Here is a 26744-nt window from a genome sequence, read left to right as displayed (position 1 = left end):
CCAAACCCATAAAATCAAAAACCATTTAAAGAAAATATTTGCACAGAAAATTTGACCGGGTGAACGGTTACTCAAAGGTCGGAATGCATATCCTCGGTATCAATCACTTTCCCACCGCCCATAGTCTTTATATCGTTAAGCCCCAACAAATACAAAAATATGTTTTTATCGAAAGCTTTATTAAAAAGATCAGGTTTTTGTTCGTCAGTTTGAATTTTGTCTACAATAATCAACTTCTTCTCATAATAATCACAGATTAAGTGATACCGTATCTGCAAAAATAGGAGTAGTAAGAAAATTCAAACTGTATTCGCGCATTTGTTGTTGTATCCAGAAAACCTGGGAACAAGGCTAGAAGCAGCTACATATTCGGCTTCACACGTGGATAGCGACACAGTCGTCTGCTTCTTACACTGCCATGCACCAACCTGCGTTTAGTTTGCAGCTTCCGTAGTCATGATCAGAAAATGCTCTCAGCTTAAATACATCGTCTCAAGGATACCAAAATCCGGCACCTTGATTCCCCTTAAGATACCAAAGTATCCGCTTCACTAACGTTAGGTGAGACCCTTGGACTGGATTGACATCGGGCACAAAGACATGTCATATACATGATGTCTGGCCTAGAAGCAGTAAGATACATGAGGGAACCAATCATAGAACAGTAGAGTGTTTCATCGACCTTATCCCCGGTGGGATCAGGACCAATTCCATGATTTAGCGGGTGGGATCATGTCCTAAAAGATTTTCTCAATAAGGGAAACATGTGGTGAACAAAAAACCATATGTTAAAGTTCCTTTGGTCAAACCTACATCTCCACCAATCAAGATTTTAGAAATGGGTGTACATAACGAATAGGTTAAAAAGATTTTTGAAGTGGGTGAATCTTTGAATGTTAAGAAAACTGATGGTTTTTATAAAAATGAAAAGTTCTGTTGGACGGAACTAGGTGGCAAAAGTTAAAATTAACGAAAATTGTAAACCACCAAATGGACAAGTTGTTAATTCAACTAATATCCAAGCTATTCTTTAATTGTTAATCAAGTTGATGAACAAGTTGTTAAGTCTTTGAATGAAATTGTTGATCAAGTTGATGAACAAGTTGGTGTTTCATCAAGTTCATGTTCATCTGATGATTCGTTGCCTGATTATGAGTATGATGATTTTCAGGATGTTTTTAATGGAAAATGAAACAATCCAAGACCAAGAAGGCTTAGGTTTCCTTGTTTCACTAACTGCTTGTTTTCATAGGGGCTTTCAAGCTCCAATGACTGACGTTGGATAATAGATAGTGGAGCCTCTCGACACATGACTGGAACTCTCCATTTGCTAAAAAAATGTTCAATCTATTCGAGGAGATTATGTGAGATTTTTAGGAAACCAAGGAGGACAAATTGTTGGAGAAGGTGTTGGGATTAGAAAATGAATAAAGGAAGATTGGAATCTTCTCAACCTCCTTGATAAAGGCAAAGTATGGACATCGGGCACACTTAGGCCTCCGAGAAAGCTTTCACTTATCCTAGCAAGGTATTTTGCCTTTTGGGCAAGGTTATCTTCTTGAAGTCTTCCTAAGTGATAATTTGAGCAGGGTTCGCTTTGTCTAGCAAAGGTGTTCTTCAAGTCGAGCATGGTTTGCTTACCAAAAAACTTTGACAAACCAAGCTAATAAAGACAAGTACTTTGGAATATCTAGCAAGGTTTGATTAATAAACAGTAGTCCGAGCATGCTTGAAGAAAGTTGATCAAGAATTATTCTAAGGACTTTCTCTAGCAAGGTTCAACTCCGAGTAAGCTACACTACTACCAGCACAAGTCAAACACTGACACCATCACACTTTAGTTTGCTTAATAAGTTATTTATTAACAAAGAGTTGAAGATATTCATGAAGAACAGTTGTATTAACAAAGAGTTGAAGTCAGCTAGGTGAGTATTTTCTAAGGAAAATATTCTAAGTAAAATCTACCAGGAGAACTGTTCCCCAGCACACTTTAGTTACCAGGTCTGCTGGAAGAAGACAAAAGATGCAAAGCTTACTCGAAGACCTATTTTACACTTAGAATCTTTTGTAATATGTTTTCTTTTAATGTACCAATCATTAGGGTTTTCTAAAAAGGAATGACAGCTGTCATGAGGCAGGCATATAAATAGAATGATCTAAGGTACGCCTCCTAACGCACAACGGACACACGACATAACCTAAATATTCATAATCTTGAGTGTTACGGCTGATCTTTAATTTGTACGGACAAACATTCCTTACAGAAACCCTACTTGATTTGTATTTGAATGAATCTTTCTATAAATGGAAATCTTTTGAGTTAATGTTTGTGTGTGTTACATTAGCATTTATTGTGCAAGATATAGTGTGTTAGTGATTCCGCTGTTAACATACTATTGTTCTTACCTCATATAATAAGTCTTTAACCTTCTTATCAACACTTTATAGTGTGGGTTGCGACATATTTGTGAGTAATATATCCTATTGAGAGGGACCGAGAAGTGGTATCAGAGCTTATTGCTGCTATTAAGGCCAAGAATTGTTACAGATCTGAAGAAGAAGAGTGACGTGAGCCGACTATAATATTTGGGTGTTTTCTTTCTCTCTTTTGAATTAAAGTTTTAATTTTTACTCTAGATCTTGCTCTAGTCTGACCATATTCATCAGGTCTGAAGATTTTATCTATAGATCTGATTAATTTTTAATAAAATCTTAAAAATTTGTTTAAGTTTATCAACTGTTTGTCTCTGTTTTTCAAAACCTTTTTAAAATCTCAAAATGTCTGGACAAGACGAGCAAGAGGTCTTAACAAACAAGATTTCAAGGTTATATGGACAGGAAAACTTCATACAGTGGAAAGTTCTCTTTGAAGTTGTGGTGTGCTATATTGATATAGACATGTGGATCTCCATAAAAAGGGAGCCATATGTGCCCGATGGAACAAATGCCAACCAGGCTGTTGAAGCAAGAATGAGGAAGGTGGATGACAGAGCTCTTGCTATGTTGAAATTGGGGTTGTCTTGGGAAATTCTAACTAAGGTGACGCACCATGCCACTGCTAAAGCCTGTATGATGCGATTTTGGAAATGTTTGAAGGCATTTCTGAATTTAAGAAAATTAAGAAGGAGAGGCTTAAGCAGCAGCTTGACAGGTTCAAATACAAGGATGGTGAGAGGCTGAAGTCAATTTTGGAGAGATACCTTGCCATAGTCAATGAGATAAGGACAACTGACTATGTGGTCATTGATTTGGACTTGACCACAAAATTACTGTCATCTCTGTCAAAAGAATGGTACACCGCAAGCAAGTTCATCATACAAAAACCAAGTTATGAAGAATTAAAGTTTGATGATGTTGTCTGATTTCTTAAGCTGCTGAAATTGAAATGATAGAAAATGAGATGATAAAAGAAGACAAACCATGTTTCCAAGTGTCAAATGCACTCATTGCTCCAATGGGAAACATGTTTGTGAATAACCAACAACAAATCCCAATTATTGAGGAACCAAATGAACATGGTGTTGATACACAAAATGCTTTTATTGGTGGTAGTTCAAGTAGTCAAGGAAGGTTCAATGTCCAACTCATTGATGATAATGATTCTGCCTCTATGGCTAGTGGACATTCACCTTATGTTGGTGGAAATAGTGGTCAAGGAAGTGAATGTCAAGCCCTGTTTTCTATGTTCACAGATTCCTATAATGCTTTTGTAGCCAAGAACATGATCCACACCAGTGTCATTCAAGATGATTTAGAACATATTGATGCTGATGATCTTGAAGATATGGACTTGAAGTGGCAGGCTGCAATGCTGGCTCTTAGAAGTAAGAGGTTTTTCAATAGGACTGGGAAGTCTCTTGTGTCAGGTCCAAATGAAAGAATTGGCTTTTACAAGTCCAAAGCAATATGCTATAACTGTCAACAACCAGGACATTTTGCAAGAGAATGCAATTGATGTGTGTCTATCGATGCACTCACAACTAAGCTTTAAATTTATTAAACGAAATTCCTAAAGAAGCCACACAAAACCGGCAAGTGTACCGATCACTAATAGTATAGCACTAAGGAAGTTCGAGTGTCGAACACAATGACACGTGAACACGTATCTAATACCTAACCCTAAATAAGACTCACCTAATATATTTTAAATGATTTTTATATTATTAACTACTTAACCTAACTTAATTTAATTAACTTAAAAGACTTATTTTGAGAAGACTAAACGAAACTGTGAAAATAAGTTTTATCAATGGGAAAAACGTCTACCTAGGTAAGAATCCTATTGAAGGTATAATAAGCTAATGGATTGTAGAATCAAACGACACCGGTTCCTAAGGATGAAGTCTAGATCACCTCTCGGTCTCGCTAACAAACCCTAACCTACACTTAGTTGATTTTAAGAACTAACCGGGTGACGAATTGTTAACGTGCTCTAACGCCGACTCTCCTCTCGGTCTCACCGACACACCACCCTAATGGAGATGAATACTATGCAACCAAGGATAGAGGAACAATTCAGTTTAACTTAAACTAGGTCAACTAGTCCCTAACAAACCCAAACCCGACAAGAACCGAACCCGCTCTCGCGCGATCCTAATCCTAACAATTAAAAGCTATGAGACGAGTTTACTTCCTATCACCTCTTGGTCTCAAGGAAGGTGTCTACCCGCTGATTATATTCAAGTAATACACTCACTTAAACCCTACGGTTGTACACCCCGCAAACAATCTCTAAACACAAAGTAAAGAGTTCAAACAAGCTAAAATCAACTAAAACCGGTTCAATCAATCAAAACAAGAGGTAATTGAGTATTATTAATCAAAACACAGCCACTAAACACAAAATAATTCAATGTTAAACCAAACTTTACATTAACAAATCAAGTCATGATCATCAACAATCCAAACTACTTACTAAAACCTAACAATAATCATCTAACCTAGGTAGAACTAACAAGTTTAGCTACACATTAATTTTGGACAGCAGCTAATATTCAAATTAAACATCATAAACATCAACATAAACATAAGTAAACTCATTCAATAATCAAGAACAATCAAACACAAGTCAAACGTCAAATTACATGCAAAACAATCCAACAAAAAGATCAAGTTTAACTAGTTAGGGTTCTTGAACAAAAACACAAAGTTTATGGATGAATACTTATGATTATATGACTGAGATTATGATGATTATAGCCCTTAGCTGCTGTGACATTCGTGACAAAACGAGGTATATTATAAATCGATAATTCGTAGTGCTTAAACGAGTAACCAACCGATACTAATTATGACCCGTATACATACTGAGGGGTTATATACGAGTTATAGATATATTATAGAGTCTAACATATTGATATTTAGGCCCCAGTACGTTTAAAACCATTTAAACGAAAAAGGTTTCGTTTATTGATACGCTATGAGTTTAAACGCAATCGTTAACATCAAAACGAGCATTGTAGCATCCGTTAAGCCGAAAAGATTTATAAAACACTTATATGACATGTTCTAGGCAATCCGTGAAAATATTTTGGATTTTTAAAATGAGTCAGTACGTTTTTCTTATTTTACAAAAATTGGCTGAAAAACACTCGTTTTCGCGCTATTTTTCGCACTCGAACTAGTTTTCTTGCGAAAAACCGAACCCGAATTAAATTTTGGACCGACTTTTACGCGTGGCACGAAAACCGAGGCACCCATGGGCCAAAAAGAGGCCCAATGGGCCCCATTCATGAGCCGGCCGCAAATAAGGGTATATCCCTTTTGTTTCTAGCTTGTTGTATAAGTTAAAAAATTGGATATTTTATCACACAAACCAACCAAGATCAAAACTCATGAGATTTTTACTTGATTAACAAAGTTTAACCATGAAAAATTAAGTCTTGATTAGTTTTAAACATGTTTAACCATCCAAAAACCCTAAAAATCACCTAAAATCATTTTTTGATGTCAAACATCTTTACAAGTCAGTACCATATGGATTTTTGGCCAAAAACATGGATTAGAACATGAATATGTCGTTTTTACGGTTCGAAAGTTCGGTTTGAAACCAAAACCGAAACCTTAATTAACAAGGCTGTTATAAGAATGATTTATGCTTGGTTTGATGTTAGATGATATGTAGATACACTGAATTTGTGACCCAAGACCTGGAGAGTTGTTTAAACCATCAAAACTCATCGAAAACCGACAAGGTAAACCCGTAACACTCGTTTTGCGGCTGTTTAGTATTAGGTTGTGACGTTCTTGTTGTTAGCTTGTGAAAATTTGCAGGGACATTAGGGATCATTTAAATGAGTCCCTGTTCAAATTTGGTAATTTTCTGATGAACATAGAATATTTGGTGAATTTTTTACCGTTTATTGGCGTTTATTTGGGAAAAATAGTTCAAGTTCATAAAAAATTATAAAATTTGGTTTGGAACCTATAAATGTTATTTTAATATCACTGGAAAAGTTTGAGGACATTTGGAGATGTTTAGGTATTTTTGTGCAATTGTGTTGTAATCGAGTTTTAACTGCCGAAAAACACGCAAAAAAGGCATTTTGTCAAAAGAGTTAGGTTCTGGAGATTTTGCAGGGGCTATGTAATAACATTGTGGCCATTTGAAAAAGTTATCAGATTTTTGGAGGTCGCTTGATATAAACGGGCCATTTATTACACGATTATAACCTATTAAATGAATTTTTATAAATAAATAATTAATCATAAAATTCCTGAAAATATTTTTAAAAAAATTCTCCATATTGTAATATTTTTACAAAAATTTACATAATTTATATATAAGTACATATTTAGTTATGATTAATCAAATATTTAATTATTATTGTTTTAACGAAACCGGCAGTTTGATGTTTAACGGACTGACTGGTACGTCAAAATATCAAAAGTGGTACTTGAAAACGTGTGGTGATGTGAATTATCTAAGTACTAACACTTGAAAGTCCCCACAAACACAAGTGATTAACTTCGTGCCGGTGACGTGTGGATAGTACTATCGGTTTGACAAACCCAACTCACAGAGCCGGTGGGGTATGCCGGAACATGTTAACCCAGTTGCACATTGTCATTTATACTTATTACATTATGCTATGTGGTGTTAGACATAGTACATACTTGGGGCAAAGTGGCTGTTAAATGCCAACGGGAGTGCATGGGCAGGGGTGGCCATGTGTTTTAGCTCGTTTCGGTTTCACTTGTGGCTTAGTATAATACATCATACATATACATGTATACATACACACTGTAAACTTTACAAACTCGTATGCTGATTTTGTTGATACTCGTGAAACTTGAAACTCACCAACTAGACGTAGTTGACCCGTTTTAACATGCCTTTCAGGTAAAGCAAAGGTGGAATGATTTGCTTACGTTCTTGGTGTTTGGAATGAAGTTGAATAGCTGTGAATAGACGCAGATATATAATATTGAATACGAAGCTCGTAAACCGGTTATGTGATTCTCATCTAGTTTGTAAACATAGTACCAACCCATGTATTATGATGTAAATTAGTTTGTGAATTTCTTTATAAACAATGTTGTTGATACCAGTATTATCTGTTACACTCCCGTTTTACGCTTCCGCAACTACCTAGTCGGGATGTGACAGAATTTGGTATCTGAGCCATTGGTTATAAAGAATTAGGATGTCCCTTAGGATACCCTAAGATAACCTTAGGCTCGATTAGTTCTTGGAATAAAATAATATTAAATAATATATACATGCTATTCTCGTGATGAACTTGAATGGACAAGTGGGTTATTATGGTCCGGAACGTAATAACGGACTTGTTTGTACGAGGGAATCCGAGAAGAAGTCGTTGAACAATCTAATAGGTTAAAACGGCAACATATGTGTATAAAATATAATATTAAATAATTATACATCTATATAAAGGATTATCTATTCTAATGTGTACGAATACGTGTAAGTACTAAATTGTAATTAATATTATACATTATTAGAATTAATGTTTTCAAGAATTGTTATTATTATAGTAACCTTTGTAAAGAGGGATGCCGAGAACCAGATATGATGCAACTAATCAAGTACCAACACTATCTCTTGAGAAGGAAGAACCAGAAAAACACTCAGAGGAGAACAAATATGTAGAACAGATGGAAATGAGAGAAATGAGGTGAATCCATATGAGACGCCATTGATAAGCCTTACCTTTCAGGATATAGATGAGACAATTATTCCCCTAGAACATCACCTAATCATTAGGTAGGATTCACCAATACTTACTACTAGAACTCCTAGATCTCCCACACCATCATCACATCATACCCCGGTGACTGCACCCACTCATAGAGCTAGTCAGACTGACCGTACGTGTGTACCGTCACCTGATAGTATGCCTTCCCCACCCATATTGACTTATCATAGGGGAAGAACCTTCAGTATCTATGTTACCAAGATACCTTTCCTTACATGGAGTATACTTATACTTAATCCAGAACCTCCCCATTTAGCCGACCCAGCCTGTTTAGCTGTATTGACTAATCAGATACTAAAGCACTTAATAGCTATAATCACCAACATATAGAGAAGACGTGAGCTATATGATTACATGCTGGATATACAACAGATAGTGATGAGCTTACATTGATCCGATACTCATTATTGACGGCTCTTGGACATAGTGACAACCAAGTTATGCGGTTGTCAAGCAATTATTGCTGCCTAAATGGTTGTTTGTGTGTGGTTATTGTATTATATACATATGGATAAATATAAATAAAAGTAGTATGGTTTTTTATACATAGTCTTTTGATACCCCATGCAGCACTAGTAGTAGCATATTGCGCTGACATGGAGGATGTTTTTAATCTACTATTGTTACAAGCACTGACCCTTACCGGGTTAAGCCTCTATATAGTGACAAATTTTAGTATATCTATTTAAGAGCTGGCCGATGCCAGGTTAAGTCCATGCGCTGGGTTTGGATTACATATGTACAGTAACAGTTATGTGTAATACAAATGTGTTCTTTGACATAGTTGTGTGTTTATGATTATTGTTATAGAATGGTCCCGGAGAAAACTAATACTATATTTGAGGCGGAGGTGGGCGAAATGATTGCTCGCCACCTACAAGCAGTGATACTGACTATTGTAGCGCAAGTCACTTCTGGCATACGTGAAAATACAAGAGTTAACCAACCGTCGAGCACTGATACAACCGCTAATACTACACCTCCACCGAACACTAATACAGCTACGAATAGTATTTCCCCGTTGAATACAAATAATGTCACGAATATAATTCCCCCACTGTATACTAATATTTCTTGTAACACGAATTCCCCACGAGAATGTTCGTATGAAAAGTTTATGTCGTGTAGACCTATAAATTTCAGTGGTACTGATGACCTAGCGGATTGGTGAAATGGATTGAGAAAACCGAGTCTGTAATCAACATTAGTGAATGTCCACCGGACCGTATAGGCAAATTCACCACTACTATGTTTCTGGATCATTCCTTGATGTGGTGGAACACAGTGATACAATTAAGGGGACAAGATGCTATAAACCATATGTCCTGGACCGAACTTAAAGTATTAGAACATTTTTGCCCAAGAAATGAGATCCTGAAATTAGAATACGAACTTTGGAATTTGGAAATGAGAGACGCTGATCATTTAAGTTACACAAATCATTTCAATGAATTGACTCGTTTAGTACCATGGTCAATTATTCCAGAATTCAAGCGCATTGAGCGTTATATTTGGGGACTGACCCCAGCCGTGAGAAGTATAGTCAATTCCACAACCCACCCAACTTTAGAAAGTGTTGTGTCACAATCCAGCGTTATTACCTTTGACCTTACAAGAAATGGTGTATTAAGACTACCAGGAGAATCGTCCGGTTTAAAACGAACTAGTTATATCTCTAGAACACAAGTGAAATCTCAGAATAAACAAATCTGCCCTACACCTCAAAACTATGCTAAGACCAGTTCCGACATGAAACAAGATGCATACAAAGGGTTCTTGCCAAAGTGTGGAAAGTGTAATTTGCATCACACTGGTGAATGTCGAACGGCCATATGTCAAAGATGCGGAATGATTGGGCATTATACCACAAGTTGTTGAACTATAATGAATACTTCAAACTGACAGTCTCAAACAACCCAACCTCGTTATCCACAAACACCTAGTCCCAACCATTTCGACAACAATCTAATCAACAAACCCCATCTTCAATGAGCCTCCAGACATGTTATAAGTGCGGTAGTACGAAACACTTTAGGAGACACTGCCCCAAATTGAATCTCAATATAGTAAAACGACAAAATCAAGGGCAACATCAACTTCCTATCCGGCTAGGAGATACGCTTCCGTAAATGGATCAGGCGAAGCGTGACAAGACCCACATGTAGTAATAGGAAGTTTTGATTTTATAGTCGGTATGGATTGGCTATCTAAGTATAAAGCTGAAATTGCCTGTAAAGATAAGACTGTTAGGATACTTCATTCGAATGATGAGGTAATGGTATTTCAAGGCGAGAAATCTGGTACTATGTTGCCTCTCGTATCCCAACTTAAGGCTTTAAAGTATTTGCGCCAAGGTTGTACATTATACTTGGAGAGCGTAACAGTAAAAGACCCTGATGAAAAGTGAATAGAAGACATCCCAGTGGTACACGAGTATTCAGATGTATTTCCTGACGAGTTGCCTGGTTTACCACCGACCCGATAAGTTGAATTCCGTATTAACTTGATACTGGGAGCAGCATCCATTGCTAAGGCACCTTATCGACTTGCACCTTCTGAAATGCAAAAACTGTCCAACCAGTTAAAAGAATTACTGGACATGGGTTTTATCCGACCTAGTTACTCGCCGTGGGGAGCAAAGTGTTATTTGTGAAAAAGAAAGACGGAAGTTTTCGGATGTGTATTGATTACCGGGAACTGAATAAAGTGAATATAAATAATAGATACCCCTTACCTAGAATTGATGACTTGTTTGATCAGCTCTAGGGTGCGAAGTATTTTTCAAAAATTGATCTTAGATCTGGTTATCATCAAGTAAGAATTCAGGAAGAAGACGTACCAAAAACAGCTTTCCGAACTCGGTATGGTGACTATGAATTTTTGGTTATGCCGTTTGGGTTAACAAATGCACCTGCAGTGTTTACGGACCTCATGAACCGAGTTTGCAAACCTTACCTTGACAAGTTCGTGATAGTGTTTATCGATGACATTTTGATATATTCGAGAAGTAAGGAGGAACACGAACAACATTTGCGGGAAATCTTAGAATTATTGAGGCAGGAGAAGTTATACGCAAAGTTGTCCAAATGTGAATTTTGGCTACAAGAAGTACAGTTTTTGGGGCACATTGTGAACCATCAAGGGATCCAAGTAGACCCAAGTAAAATTGAGGCCATTAAAAATTGGCAAGTGCCTAAGTCACCAAGAGAAATTCCCCAATTCTTAGGACTAGCCGGGTATTATAGAAGATTCATTGAAAACTTTTCAAGTATTGCCCAACCTCTAACCCTCCTAACTCAAAAAGATCGAGCGTATGAATGGGAGAAGAACAAGAAATGGCCTTCCAAACGTTAAAACAGAAGTTATGTGAGGCTCCAATATGAAGCCTTCCAGATGGAACTTATGAATTGGTGGTATATTGTGACGCGTCTCGTAAAGGTTTAGGATGCATACTGATGCAAGGAAAGAAAGTAATAACATATGCCTCCCGACAATTAAAGATACACAAGAAGAACTATACAACCCACGATGTGGAATTGGGAGCGGTTATTTTTACATTGAAGATCTGGAGACACTACTTATACGGCACAAAATGTACTATCTATACTGATCACAAAAGCCTACAACACATATTTGATCAGAAAGAGCTAAACATGAGACAAAGGAGATGGGTAGAACTGTTAAATGATTATGATTGTGAGATTAAATACCATCCGGGTAAGGCCAACGTAGTAGCTGATGCTTTAAGCCGAAAAGACAGAGTCAAACCATTAAGGGTACGAGCACTCGGAATGATTGTTCAAAGTAGCCTAACCGAACAAGTTCGTGTTGCACAAGATGAGGCTTTGAAGGAAGATCGGCTAGAAAAAGAAGAACTACATGGGAATGAAAGGAATTTTGAGAAGAAAATTGATGAAGTATATTATTACCAAAACTGGGTCTGGATTCCAACACTTCATAAACTCTGAAAGTTGATTCTTGATGAAGCACATAAGTCCAAATATTCTATTCATCCAGGTACTGATAAGATGTATAAGGATGTTAAAGAATTTTACTGGTGGCCTGGCATGAAAAATGATGTAGCCGTGTATGTAAGTAAATGTGCAACGTGTGAAAGAGTTAAAGCCGAATATCAAAAACCTTCGGGAATGTTACAACAACCTGAAATCCCACAATGGAAATGGGAACAAATTACCATGGACTTTGTGATGCACCTTCCTAAAACCTCCCAAGGACACAATGCTATCTGGGTAATTGTTGACCGATTAACCAAATCCGCACACTTTATTCCCATCTGTAACAACTTCACCACAGAAAAACTCGCTCAAATTTACATCGATGAAATTGTATCCTGACACGGAGTACCTCTTTCGATTATTTCAGATCGAGACAGTCACTTTACTTCACATTTCTGGCAAGCAGTACAAGAATCTTTGGGAACTCGAATAGATTTGAGTACCGCCTAACATCCCCAAACCGATGGCCAATCTGAGCGAACCATTCAAACTTTAGAAGATCTACTTCGAGCTTGTGTACTTGATTTCAAAGGAAACTGGAATCAACATCTCTCGCTTATTGAGTTTTCCTATAATAATAGCTACCACAGTAGTAAAAAAGCTGCACCTTATGAAGCTCTATACGGGCGAAAATGTAGATCACCACTATGTTGGACGGAAGTGGGTGATACCCAAATTTCAAGGTCATATTTTATTCAGGAAACCACCGATAAGATTCACCAGATTAAGCAAAAACTGAAAGCTGCCCGCGACCGACAAAAGAGTTATGCCGATGTTCGCAGAAAACCGTTATATTTTGAAATAGGTGATAAGGTGTTTTTAAAAGTATCGCCGTGGAAAGGTGTTATAAGATTTGGAAAGACTGGTAAACTAGCCCCGAGATACATCGGACCTTTCGAGATTATTGCAAAAATTGGTCCCGTAGCTTACCGATTAAAACTACCCTTAGAACTGAGCACTATTCACGACGTGTTTCATGTATCGAATCTGAAAAAGTGTTTGACTGATGAAACGACAATGGTACCACTGGAAGATGTTCAGATCAACGAAAAGCTCAACTTCGTAGAGGAACCGATAGTAATTGTGAATGGGAAAACCAAACAGTTACAACACAAAAAAATTTCATTGGTAAAAGTTCGGTGGAATTCAAAACAAGGACCAGAATATACATGGGAACGAAAGGACGAATTCCGAAAGAAATGCCCACACCTGTTCCCTAAAAAGAAAATCGATGACACATTAAATTTCGATGATGAAATTTCTTAACGGGGGGAGAATGTGACATTCGTGACAAAACGCGGTATATTATATTCACTATGTAGCAAGTAAACGATAAATCGGTTAATTCATAGTGCTTAAACGAGTAACCAACCGATACTAATTATGACCCGTATACATACTGAGGGGTCATATACGAGTTATAGATATATTATAGAGGCTAACATATTGATATTTAGGCCCCAGTACGTATAAAACCATTTAAACGAAAAAGGTTTCGTTTATTGATATGTATGAGTTTAAACGCAATCGTTAACATCAAAACGAGCATTGTAGCATCCGTTAAGCCGAAAAATATTTATAAAACACTTAAATGACATGTTCTAGGCAATCCGTGAAAATATTTTGGATTTTTAAAACGAGTCAGTACGTTTTTCTTATTTTACAAAAATGGGCTGAAAAACACTTGTTTTCGCGCTATTTTTCGCACTCGAACTAGTTTTCTTGCGAAAAACCGAACCCGAATTAAATTTTGGACCGAATTTTACACGTGGCACGAAAACCGAGGCACCAATGGGCCAAAAAGAGTCCCAATGGGCCCCATTCATGAGCCGGCCGCAAATAAGGGTATATCCCTTTTGTTTCTAGCTTGTTGTATAAGTTAAAAAATTTGTTACATTATCACACTAACCAACCAAGATCAAAACTCATGAGATTTTTACTTGATTCACAAAGTTTAACCATGAAAAATTAAGTCTTGATTAGTTTTAAACATGTTTAACCATCCAAAAACCCTAAAAATCACCTAAAATCATTTTTTGATGTCAAACATGTTTACAAGTCAGTACCATGTGGATTTTTGGCCAAAAACACGGATTAGAACATGAATATGTCGTTTTTACGGTTCGAAAGTTCGGTTTGAAACCAAAACCGAAACCCTAATTAACAAGGCTGTTATATGGATGATTTATTCTTGGTTTGATGCTATATGATATGTAGATACACTGAGTTTGTGACCCAAGACCTGGAGAGTTGTTTAAACCATCAAAACTCATCGAAAACCGACAAGGTAAACCCGTAACACTCGTTTAGGGGCTGTTTAGTATTAGGTTGTGACGTTCTTGTTGTTAGCTTGTGAAAATTTTCAGGGACATTAGGGATCATTTATATGAGTCCCTGTACAAGTTTGGTAATTTTCCGATGAACAGAGAATATTTGGCGAATTTATTGCCGTTTATTGGCGTTTATTCAGGAAAAATAGTTCAACTTCATCAAAAATTATAAAATTTGGTTTGGAACCCATAAATGTTATTTGAATATCACTGGCAAAGTTTGAGGACATTTGGAGATGTTTAGCTATTTTTGTGCAATTGTGTTGTAATCGAGTTTTAACAACCGAAAAACACGCAAATAAGGCATTTTGTCAAAAGAGTTAGGTTCTGGAGATTTTGCAGGGGCTATGTAATAATATTGAGGCCATTTGTATAAATTATCGATTTTTGGAGGTCGTTTGATATAAACGGGCCATTTATTACACGATTATAACCTATTAAATGAATTTTTATAAATAAATAATTAATCATAAAATTTCTGAAAATATTTTTATTAAATTCTCCATATTTTAATGTATTTATACAAAAATTTACATAATTTATATATAAGTACATATTTAGGTATGATTAATCAAAGATTTAAATTATTATTGTTTTAACGAAACCGGCAGTTTGATGTTTAACGGACTGACTGGTACGTCAAAATATCAAAAGTGGTAAAATATTGTATTTTTGGATGAAATTGATAAAAACGAACTTTTACGAGAATTCCAGACAATTCGGATGAGTTGTACGCGCTTCGTATAATCAAAACCGTAAGAAAACGGAAACGAAACCTGTGATCAATCCAGATACCGAAACCTTAAAATTATTTTATAAATCAAATCATTTTATCAATCAATATGTTTACATAAGTTTATATGATCTTACCTATTTCCAAAACGCATAAACGATCAACTTGGCTAGGCTCGGAAAAAACGGTGAAACTGAGCCAAATCCAGTTTTAAACATTTCATAGTATACAATGTCACAATCTAAGACTATGGTCATGTTTTGGGCCTAACAGCTATAACCAGACTAGTTATACTGCCCGATTTGGTTTAAACACTGTACTAGTATTAACAGTACGATACCGATTATAGGATACGAGTTATAATCGAGGCATAACACTTATTGACGTATATTACCTGCTCGAACTACAATAAGGTGAGTTTCACGACCCCACTTTCTAAACTGTTTTACGAACTTTTGGGGTGGAAAGTATGTTTACATATACTTATATACTTGAAAACGTGTGGTGATGTGAATTATTTAAGTACTAACACTTGAAAGTCCCCACAAACACAAGTGATTAACTTCGTGCCGGTTACGTGTGGATAGTACTATCGGTTTGACAAACCCAACTGACAGAACCGGTGGGGTATGCCGGAACATGTTAACCCAGTTGCACATTGTCATTTATATTTATTACATTATGCTATGTGGTATTAGACATAGTACATACTTGGGGCAAAGTGGCTGTTAAATGCCAACGGGAGTGCATGGGCAGGGGTGGCCATGTGTTTTAGCTCGTTTCGGTTTCACTTGTGGCTTAGTATAATACATCATACACATACATGTATACTTACACACTGTAAACTTTACGAACTCGTATACTGATTTCGTTGATACTCGTGAAACTTGAAACTCACCAACTAGATGTAGTTGACCCGTTTTAACATGCCTTTCAGGTAAAGCAAAGGTGGAATGATTTGCTTACGTTCTTGGTGTTAGGAATGAAGTTGAATAGCTGTGAATAGACGCAGATATATAATATTGAATTAGAAGCTCGTAAACCGGTTATGTGATTCTCATCTAGTTTGTAAACATAGTACCAACCCATGTATTATGATGTAAATTAGTTTGTGAATTTCTTTATAAACAATGTTGTTGATACCAGTGTTATCTGTTACACTCCTGTTTCACGCTTCCGCAACTACCTAGTCGGGGTGTGACAGCTGCTGTCCACAACTATCTTTAGCCTCATTCTTCTTCCCTTGGCTCAAGAATTGCAAAAAACGAATTTTTCTTCTTGAATGGGGGCTTTTAGGGTTATTTTTTTACTAGTTGGGGGCTGATTTCGGGATTGATGGGCTGTTAGGGTTCTTTTTTCTTTTGTTTAATTAATATATTATGCATGTAAGGCTTCTAACTTGTGGGCTTGGGTCGGGCCTTGAGTTGTAGTCTTCAAAGTTGCTCAAATAAGCCCCTAGAGTCTTCAAACTTGCCACTTTTCTTCATTAAAACTCATAACCTACAAGTAAACATCCATCTTTGTAAAATTAAGCAAAAACAAGCTATACCTCTTAATAATTAAACTAAAAAGCAATTAAATCATGATAAGACGATAATGAAAGTAAGTGTGTTTTACGACACATCAAACATCCCCACACTTAAGTCTTTTTCGTCCCTGAAAAAGTCTAATGCAGTTGGATTAGAATCGGAAAATACAGTCTTAAAAACATTTAGGTTAATTTTTAAAGCTTAGAAGAACGCAAAAACCGCGATCACCGATATTGTTGTCCAGTTAAACCCATGCCTTAATCTTTACCGGGACAAATAAGATTCGACAATAACATTACTCAGTGGTTTACACAATTAAGACCCGCTTATTTTCAGCTTTTACCGGACCAGACCACTCCAACTTGACTTAAACCTCAAAGTTAGCAGATTTAAAACTTTGTTACTCTAATTTTTTATGAATAGTTAAGGCGATCAAGGGTACTGTTTATCCACCTAAGCTTAAGCATCAAAGTCTACCAAGCAGCCATTAAATACGATTAAGGTTCAATTAATTAATAGCTAGTGTTCCCTACAACATGACATACCCCCGTTATCAAGCAATACCCCGAAACCATCACCATAGGTGAGTATGCAAAATTTCATCTGTAGGGCTTACATGTAGCGTGTCCCTTGTGGTCTGTTTCTTAATGGTAATGAGACGCGAGCAAGGGGACCCCACATGGCTAACAGCGTGGATGATCAAGTCTGTAGTGTATTTGTACTTTTGTACTTTTGTGATCATGTTTATAGACTTATAAGAGTTTGCTCTTTGGCTTTATTTTTAAATATCCACAACCCCACTTAGGAATTGTGAATACCCAGATGAATAGATTACGTACAGACCCATGGTCTCCGGACCCGAAGCATCCCATCAATACAGGATTTAAGGTTATAAAACCATATGCCAATGAGGTGTAAAACACTAAACTAGCAGTTTAAGATTTATATCACAGGCTACACGGCATACTCTAACGTTAAACCTACCCAAGCATCATATGATAACGTATTCAAATGTTTTTAAAACTCATGATATTTCCACTTTTTCATACCAAAATTTGAGGCTTGAGTATGGCCCAACCTTTCATTACTTATCTTCCACAAACAAAATGTTTTACCCACAAAAGATTTCCGTTTTAACCATTTTATCAAATTTGCCCTTTCATTTTCAAGGCTGAGCCTACCGACACATCCCAAGTTAAGTGTGTTTTCTTTTATTTATCTCATATTATTAGTAGTTTGAAAAACCGATTTCTGATAAACATCATCATCTCCCACTTTAACGCAAAAAAAACTAAAACAAGGGACATTTTTTCCTTTTTTTTAACTTAAACAACGTACGAAAACGAAAAAAAAAACAAAAAAACAAAAAACAAGTGAAAACTTTTTATATTTGAATTTTTTTTTCTACAACTAAGTAAAATAAATTCTCATCCCCACACTTAGAACGAAATCGTCCTCGATGAGAACATGGAAAGAAATAAAATAAAATAAAAACTGAAAAATAAAATTAAAACTTAAAGCAAAAAGTAAAACAGAGAACGGGTTACTCCCCTGGTTTAGATGCAAATTCTTCATCAGTTGAGTATCAATTAAACGAACGACCGTATATCATTTCATTCGCGATCGCAACCTCGGGTGAACCAGTTCCAAAACGCCATCAGAGCTACCATGCGCATAATAATACCTGAAAAACTCAAACTCGCTCGCATGTAGCGGCGTAAAAAACAGAAAACAAAAGCATAAGAAATAAACATATTTTTTTGTTTTTGATTTTTTTTTAATTTTTTTGATTTTTATTAAATATTTAATTTTTTATTTATTTTTTTTGTATTTTTAATTTTTAAATAACAAAAATAAAAGAAACAAAACTCTAAATCTCGGGCTGCCTCCAGAGAGCGCTTAGTTTAACGGGTCCTTAGCCTGACCCCAAATCTCAATTTCAATCAGGTGGCTTCTCTTTTATCCGTTTCCCACTCGACCCATTTCGTTTTATTCGTTTACTATTAGTTCGGAAATACTCACCAGAAAAATTTAGAGAGATTTTGAAAAACTGAAACGTGTCGGACCACCAAAACTTATACTTACCCGGACCAAACTTTATACGAGTCGTGTAATGAAGGAGGATGTCATCTTTGCTATGTGTCAACTTTTTATGTTGCTTCGTATGTCGTATCCTCACCTTCAATTTCGTTTGATCCAAGTATACATGTGCCCTCTTCTGTGGTGTGTCTCTGAAAATTAATCTTTCTATTCCTTCAATGTCACCTCCCGGGTCAAATTGCGTATCATCTACATCCATAGAGGTATCATCCACAAGCTCTTCATGACAACCCTCAATAGACAAGACAACCACATTCGTCTCTTTAATCAATTCAGACTTCTAATGTTCTCCTTCTAAATCCTCAATCATATCATTCTCACAAGACAAGTGTGATGCATCAAATGGATCTGTTTCATGGCCGGGTGGATTCTCACCTTCTTCATCCAATGAGGACAAATGCTCCTCCTCTATCTCTTCCCCTACTCTTGAATCCTCAATCTCACTTAGGCGTTCGATAAGCGTTTGACTCGGAGGTGGAACATTGTGACAATCGTCAATTTCAGGTTAACTCCATTAACTCCGTTAACTCAACTCCGTTAATTCAAACTTAAAGATCACTGAATCTATAACGCACACCTCATTACATTTAAACTAGGGTTTAAATGACGCTTGACACTTACTACATGTGTAGTCTTTCGGGAATTGCACCGAAACGCAAACGAGTTGACGCAAACGATTGGTGAATAAACGAAAAACGTCAAAACAATAATTATGTGATAATTATGTGTTAGACTTATGTGTTATGTGATAACATGGTATAAACGTTAACTCAATGTGCTAGAACTAGTTATTTAAGCTAGAAAAGTAACATTTGGAAGTTGAGGGACTAAAGTGTAACATGTTATTATAAATAATAACATAAAATAAAACCCTAACACTCTTTCTCTCCCTCCCAAACCCGACGGCAGCTCTAAGCCCCCCCCTTGCGATCGGCCTCATATACACACATACAATCAAGATTGTTCAAGTTTGATTGAAGATTAAGGTGTTAGGAAGGTATAAACAACTATCCTATGCATCCTCTATGCTTAATTTCGATTTTAATGGGTTAATTATAAACCCTAGGTCTGATTTTTATATGTGATGGTGTTCATGTGTCTTGTTTTGATTGAAAGATGTATTGATTGTTGAATTGATAGCTAGTATTGGTGCTATTGCAAGTTAATTGTTGTGTCTTTGAGTTTGAGATTAAATAAAACCCTAACCATGTGTGTATGGTGTAATTTATATGCATGGATAGTGGTTATAGTGTCTAGAATGTTATATGAATGATTTGTGGTCCATAGATGGTTAATATGTTGAGTTTGGATGTAAATTTCTGGACAGATTGTGTTGTTGATGTTCAATTGACTGTAACGGGGTGTAAATGTAAAAATTGGTTGAGATAATTGATACTACAGTAAACTAGGTTGAGTCTAGTTTCTAAAGAATATAAATTTGCAATTTTTGGACGTGTAATAGTTAACCTTTATGATTTTACAAAAATGTTGTGCAAAGCTGAGTTGTTAGACCTTGTGTTAGGTTGTTTTGTAAATGTTATATCTCATGAACTACGAGTCCAATTGGGTTGGTTCCACTTCTGGAAGTTAACTTGTTGAGTTAGAAACCTAACCCAAGTGGTCTTTCAATTATTGGATTTTTCGTTTAACGGGATTTTCAAATAACATTCTGTTGCGCATGAATTTGACTGTTATGAGTTTGCTGTAATGATTTGATTATTGTGAGAAACCTATGTGGAATAAAAATATAATAAAATATGCTCAGGAAACCTAAGACATATATGCTTTTGTGATGATTTTTGGTAAATTAATTGTGATGCTATGATTGGTGGGATAGACTAGTTTTTCAAGTAGAATTCTGTCGTTAAGAAACTAGTTGCTGAATTTTGTGAAAGTTGCATGAAACAACGTGATTGCTAATTTATTATCGTGTTTTGACCAAATTGCCCTTGAGGGGAATGATTGCTAATTAACTGTCGTGTTTTGACCAAAATGCCCTTGCGGGGAATAATTGCTAATTGATTGTCATGATTTGACCAAATTGCCCTCGTGGGGAATAATTGCTAGTTAACTGTTATGTGTGACCAAATTGCCCTTACGGGGAGTAATTGCTAGTGAGGTACATTATTAATACATGACACGTAAATAATTGCTCACACACGTATCGTATCACAAATGTACTTGTTAAGTCACACACGATTCACAAACAAACACGAAACATATCTTGTGATTAGGAATTATGTGCCGGGTCTAGAGACTCGATATTAGTTCCGATACTTAGAAAATCTCCTTGTTGTTTTAGAACGCTAGAGAGAGTTTTCTGTGACGCGCATCACTTGGTGATTTATTTTGGGAATTCTTCGCAAACAGTGAGTTCACTTACCCCTTTTAAACTGTTTTTTTTCAAACGCTTTTCACTTGGGGGAGATAACATACTCCGAAAACGCATTTAAGATTTTGTTAATATAGATTATATATCACTTGTAAAGAATAAGTGGCAAACGCAACAACTAAAGTCCTTCATTCACATCGAACCGTTTAATATTGGATAATAGCGAGTCATTGTTGAGTAGTACTACTGGGTTTGACAAACCCCACCCAACGCTAAACTCGACTGGAGGTCGAGTGGGTGTAATCTTGGCTAAACACATACCATGGTCGGGATAGACCTGGTGGCAAGGCAAAGGATAAACAGTCAGCTTCGGTGTCGAACACTTAGTAATACTTGTTTTATAGGCTAGCTACCTATAGATATATAATTGACATAACACTATCTGGTAACGCAAAACGCTTAACGCAAAACGCTGAACGCAAACGCTAACGCTTTATTTTATATAAACTTGTGAACTCACAAACCTTGTGTTGACACTTTTAGTATGTTATTCTCAGGTAGCCGAGGCGGGCGCGCGGTATAGGATTATGCATGGTTTTGAACATTCTGATATGCAAACATGTTTTAACTATTATTACTTGGGTTTTTAAGTCGTCCTGCGTGACGCAACTTTTGTCTTTTGGTTTTTACGCTTCCACACTGAATTTCATTTAAACGTTTTTATTGTTTGATTATAACTAATGATTCTGATCCTGTTAGTTCACACCCTCTGACGGTAAAACTCCGTTAGTGGAATTTGAGGGTGTGACAAACATATACCGAGTCATTCACAATAGCATGCAGTACATCGTCCATTATTGCCTCCAATTCCGGGGTGGGCTCTAATATATTTCCCAATGAATCCCTATACCCTAAGAAGTTCCCCATCAGATCATATGCGAAACGGTATGGAGGTTCTACCCAAAATGATTCAAAGTTAGCCTTTTGTGCCTCGGTTTCTATCCTCCTTCGCTCATAAGCGTCATGTACCCAGTGATCTCCGCCACACACTTTGCACCATGGCGTTCCAAGGTGTCGTCCAAACATATTTCCTTTAAAGAACACTCAAAAGAAAAGGATCACGGGCACCAGATAAAAATAGAATAAAATACTTAAAATAAAATTAAACTAAAACTAAACTAATTAAAATAACTAATCTAATCTAAATATACGAAAATACAATAGGCAAATCCTAACTCGGGTCGTTCTCAATACGCCTCAAACCGTGTCCCCGGCAACGGCGCCAAAAACTTGATGTGTGTCTAACGATGCTCTCACAACTAAGCTTTAAATTTATTAAACGAAATTCCTAAAGAAGCCACCCAAAACCGGCAAGTATACCGATCACTAATAGTATAGCACTAAGGAAGTCCGAGTGTCGAACACAAGGACACTAAACACGTATCTAATACTTAACCCTAAATAAGACTCACCTAATATATTTTAAATGATTTTATATTATTAACTACTTAACCTAACTTAATTTAATTAACTTAAAAGACTTATTTTGAGAAGACTAAACGAAACTGTGAAAATAAGTTTTATCAATGGGAAGAACGTCTACCTAGGTAAGAATCCTATTGAAAGTATAATTAGCTAATGGATTGTAGAATCTCACGACACCGGTTCCTAAGGATGACACAACTAAGGTTTACTCAAGAAAGCTAGATCACCTCTCGGTCTCGCTAACAAACCCTAACCTACACTTAGTTGATTTTAAGAACTAACCGGGTGACGAATTGTTAACGTGCTCTAATGCCGACTCTCCTCTCGGTCTCACCGACACACTACCCTAATGGAGACGAATACTACGCAACCAATGATAGAGGAACAATTCAGTTTAACTTAAACTAGGTCAACTAATCTCTCACAAACCCAAGCCCGACAAGAATCGAACCCGCTCTCGCGCGATCCTAATCCTAACAAGTAAAAGCTATGAGACGAGTTTACTTCCTATCACCTCTCGGTCTCAAGGAAGGTGTCTACCCGCTGATTATATTCAAGTAATACACTCACTTAAACCCTATGGTTGTACACCCCGCAAACAATCTCTAAACATAAAGTAAAGAGTTCAAACAAGCTAAAATCAACTAAAACCGGTTCAATCAATCAAAGCAAGAGGTAATTGAGTATTATTAATCAAAACACAGCCACTAAACACAACCTAATTCAATGTTAAACCAAACTTTACATTAACAAATCAAGTCATGATCATCAACAATCCAAACTACTTACTAAAACCTAACAATAATCATCTAACCTAGGTAGAACTAACAAGTTTAGCTACACATTAATTTTGGACATCAGCTAATATTCAAATTAAACATCATAAACATCAACATAAACATAAGTAAACTCATTCAATAATCAAGAACAATCAAACACAAGTCAAATTCAAATTACATGCAAAACAATCCAACAAAAAGATCAAGTTTAACTAGTTAGGGTTCTTGAACAAAAACACAAAGTTTATGGATGAATACTTATGATTATATGGCTGAGATTATAATGATTATAGCCCTTAGCTGCTGTCCACAACTATCTTTAGCCTCCTTCTTCTTCCCTTGGCTCCAGAATTGCAAAAAAAAGAATTTTTCCTCTTGAATGGGGGCTTTTTGTGTTATTTTTTTACTAGTTGGGGGCTGATTTCGGGATTGATGGGCTGTTAGGGTTCTTTTTTCTTTTGTTTAATTAATATATTATGTATGTAAGGCTTCTAAATTGTGGGCTTGGGTCGGGCCTTGAGTTGTAGTCTTCAAAGTTGCTCAAATAAGCCCCTAGAGTCTTCAAACTTGCCACTTTTCTTCATTAAAACTCATAACCCACAAGTAAACATCCATCTTTGTAAAATTAAGCAAAAACAAGCTATACCTCTTAATAATTAAACTAAAAAGCAATTAAACATGATAAAACGATAAGGAAAGTAAGTGTGTTTTACAACACATCAGCAATCAACCAAGAAATTTCCAAGGTAATCTATATCAGAATCAACAGCCAAGAAACCAATACCAAAATCAGCAAGGCTAGCCTAGAAACTAAAACTACAACTTCAACAATAACCACAACTTTAACAACAACTACCAGCAGCCACAACAGAACAATCAGCAAGTTATACCTCAGAATCAGATCTACCAGAGAAACAACAACCAAAACCCTCCAAATGCTCCCAACAACACCAACAGAAACAATCAAAACCAGCCTAGAAACCAAGGAAATGTGGCACCTGCTGCACAACAAGAAGGTGGTTTTGATTGGAGTGATCATGCTGATGATATAAGAAACGCCAATGTTGCTTTTATAGCTAAAGTTGAAAGTAAAGTCGGATAATCATCTTCATAGGTACACTCACACTCAATATTTGAATTGCTTGAAACCATTGAATCTTTGAATGTAAAAATAGGAAAGCTTGATAGTGAATGCTTCTTAAAACAAAGTATATTGAATGTGTATGAAGCAAGTGAGGTTACTTATGAAGAGAAAATTCAAAGCTTTGAACAAGATTGTAACAGTTACAGAACTCAGTCAAGATATGTGACTGAGATTGAAGTATACAACACTCCAAGTGGAAAATCAATTCTTAAGAATTTGGTGTCAACTGGTAACATTTGTGGCATTTTGAACATGATTAAAGAAGAAGACAAGTATAAGGTTGTTCCACCACCTTTCAACAACAACTATTCTTTGATAGTTGATAAAGAGAAGAGGGAAGCATATCTCAAACAGTTCAAAGATGATTTTCAAGATAAAGAGGAATTCATTGAAAAATTATAAAAAAGTAGAAGTCGATGAAGATGGAGAGTTTGTGATGAAAGAAGAAGTGAAGGATGAAAAGTCAGTAGGGATTCAAGTGTCATAAGATGATTTTGATGAAGAATGTTTAAATAGGGATGTTTTGAGTGATCCCAGTGATCAATACTCAAGTGATGATGATTCCAAGAAGAAAAGAATTGAAAAGCCAAGTCCCATTGGCAATTTTCCATTGTTACCACCTCTCACACCAAAGATGAAGAAACACAATGAACAAATGAGAAGGGAACATGTGTCATTTAACATATGTGAGGGTTCAAAGAAGTCAAAGGTAACCTACAATGCAGTGAAACTACCAAGTTGAACTGTTCTAAGGAAGATAAGTGCAAACAACAATAGAAGGGCCAATGAACTGTGATAAGTGACAACTTCATTCCCGTATACCGTCTTTTCTAGTCAAGAATTGTTTGATATAGGTGAAGTTAAAAATTTGGAAGAGTATGAAGAAGGCAGTCAAGGCAAGAAGGAAACTTGGATGAAGAGCCTATGAACTTAAATAAGATAATTTTTGTGAAAAGCAAGGTCGAAAGGCAAAAGGTCAAAATGAGTATGGTCACCATACTGATTCCTGCCCTGAGAGGTTCACTTTCAAACCATTTCATGTTCCCAATGGAACCAAGTTTGGACAAGATTTTGGTCTATATAAGAAGAAGTATGATGAATACTTGGAAAAAGGGAAGAAAGGTGAGGAAGTAAAAGTAAAAGGTGATAATACAAAAGTTGTGAAGAATGAGAAAGACAATATGACCATTGATGAGATGTTGAAAAGTAATTATGTGAACCAAGTGAAAAGGAACAGTTCACACAACAAACCTGATGTGTTAATAAAAAGGAATACACAACCAATCAATATTATTCCTAAGAGTGACACCAAGTCAGTAAAATCTGATGACTCTAAAAATTCACCAAGAGATGGAAAGAAAAATACTAAGAGTGTGTTCTCAAGAAAGAAGTCATGAGAATTAAATGGTGATGAAAAGATTTTTTTAAAACATGGATTGAAACTCATGGTTTTATTTGGAAACCAAGAAGTGAAGTTCAAATGTCAATACGGACATATGGGAGAGATGTATCAATTAAAAGGGATAATGTAGTTCAAGAATGCAAAAACATAATTCCTTACGTGAAAAGCCCAATTGATATTGGTTATGAATCAGATGAATCTGATGGTTGTGAAATTGTGTATGAAGATCCTAAGCATATTCCCAACATCAATGCATGTTAATGACAAATATGATTTGCAAGTTGATTCAGCTTGCATTTCATTACCCAACTAACCAATTTCTTTGATTTGTGCAGGAAAAGTGCACACCAGTTAATGAAGTATGGTACATAGACAGTGGATGTTCCAGGCACATGACTTGTGGCAAACGGTCACTTGTGAACTATGATGGGAAATTTGAATGCCCAATCGCTTTTGGAAGTAATGAGAATGGTGGAAATTTGTGGGCGAAGGAATCTTAACTAATGGAAAGGTCACATTTGATAATATATTTTATGTGGAAGGATTACAGTATAACCTTTTGAACATCTCACAAATGTGTGATACAGGTTATAAAGTTGGGTTTGATGACTCTCATTGTTTTATTCTCAAACTTGACTTTGTAATCCCTCCAGATATGATTATGATGATGGCTCC

At 36.2% G+C, this 26744-nt stretch overlaps 1 long non-coding RNA gene across 1 annotated transcript in view; it reads left to right on the top strand.

Moving 5' to 3' along the window:
• Positions 1 to 26744, top strand: part of LOC143627995 (uncharacterized) — a 188189-nt gene that overhangs the window by 7839 nt on the left and 153606 nt on the right. The window contains exon 2 of the long non-coding RNA XR_013152679.1: positions 15648 to 15711. This is a non-coding gene — a long non-coding RNA (uncharacterized LOC143627995). The remainder of the gene's footprint in view (positions 1 to 15647; positions 15712 to 26744) is intronic.

The sequence above is a fragment of the Bidens hawaiensis genome, unplaced genomic scaffold (genome assembly GCF_021521415.1).
Source record: "Bidens hawaiensis isolate Kalapana, Puna unplaced genomic scaffold, B.hawaiensis_p1.1 tig00004759_1, whole genome shotgun sequence".
Lineage (NCBI taxonomy): Eukaryota > Viridiplantae > Streptophyta > Magnoliopsida > Asterales > Asteraceae > Bidens > Bidens hawaiensis.
Note: the sequence above shows the minus strand (reverse complement) of the source record. Positions and strands in the feature narration are given on the sequence as shown.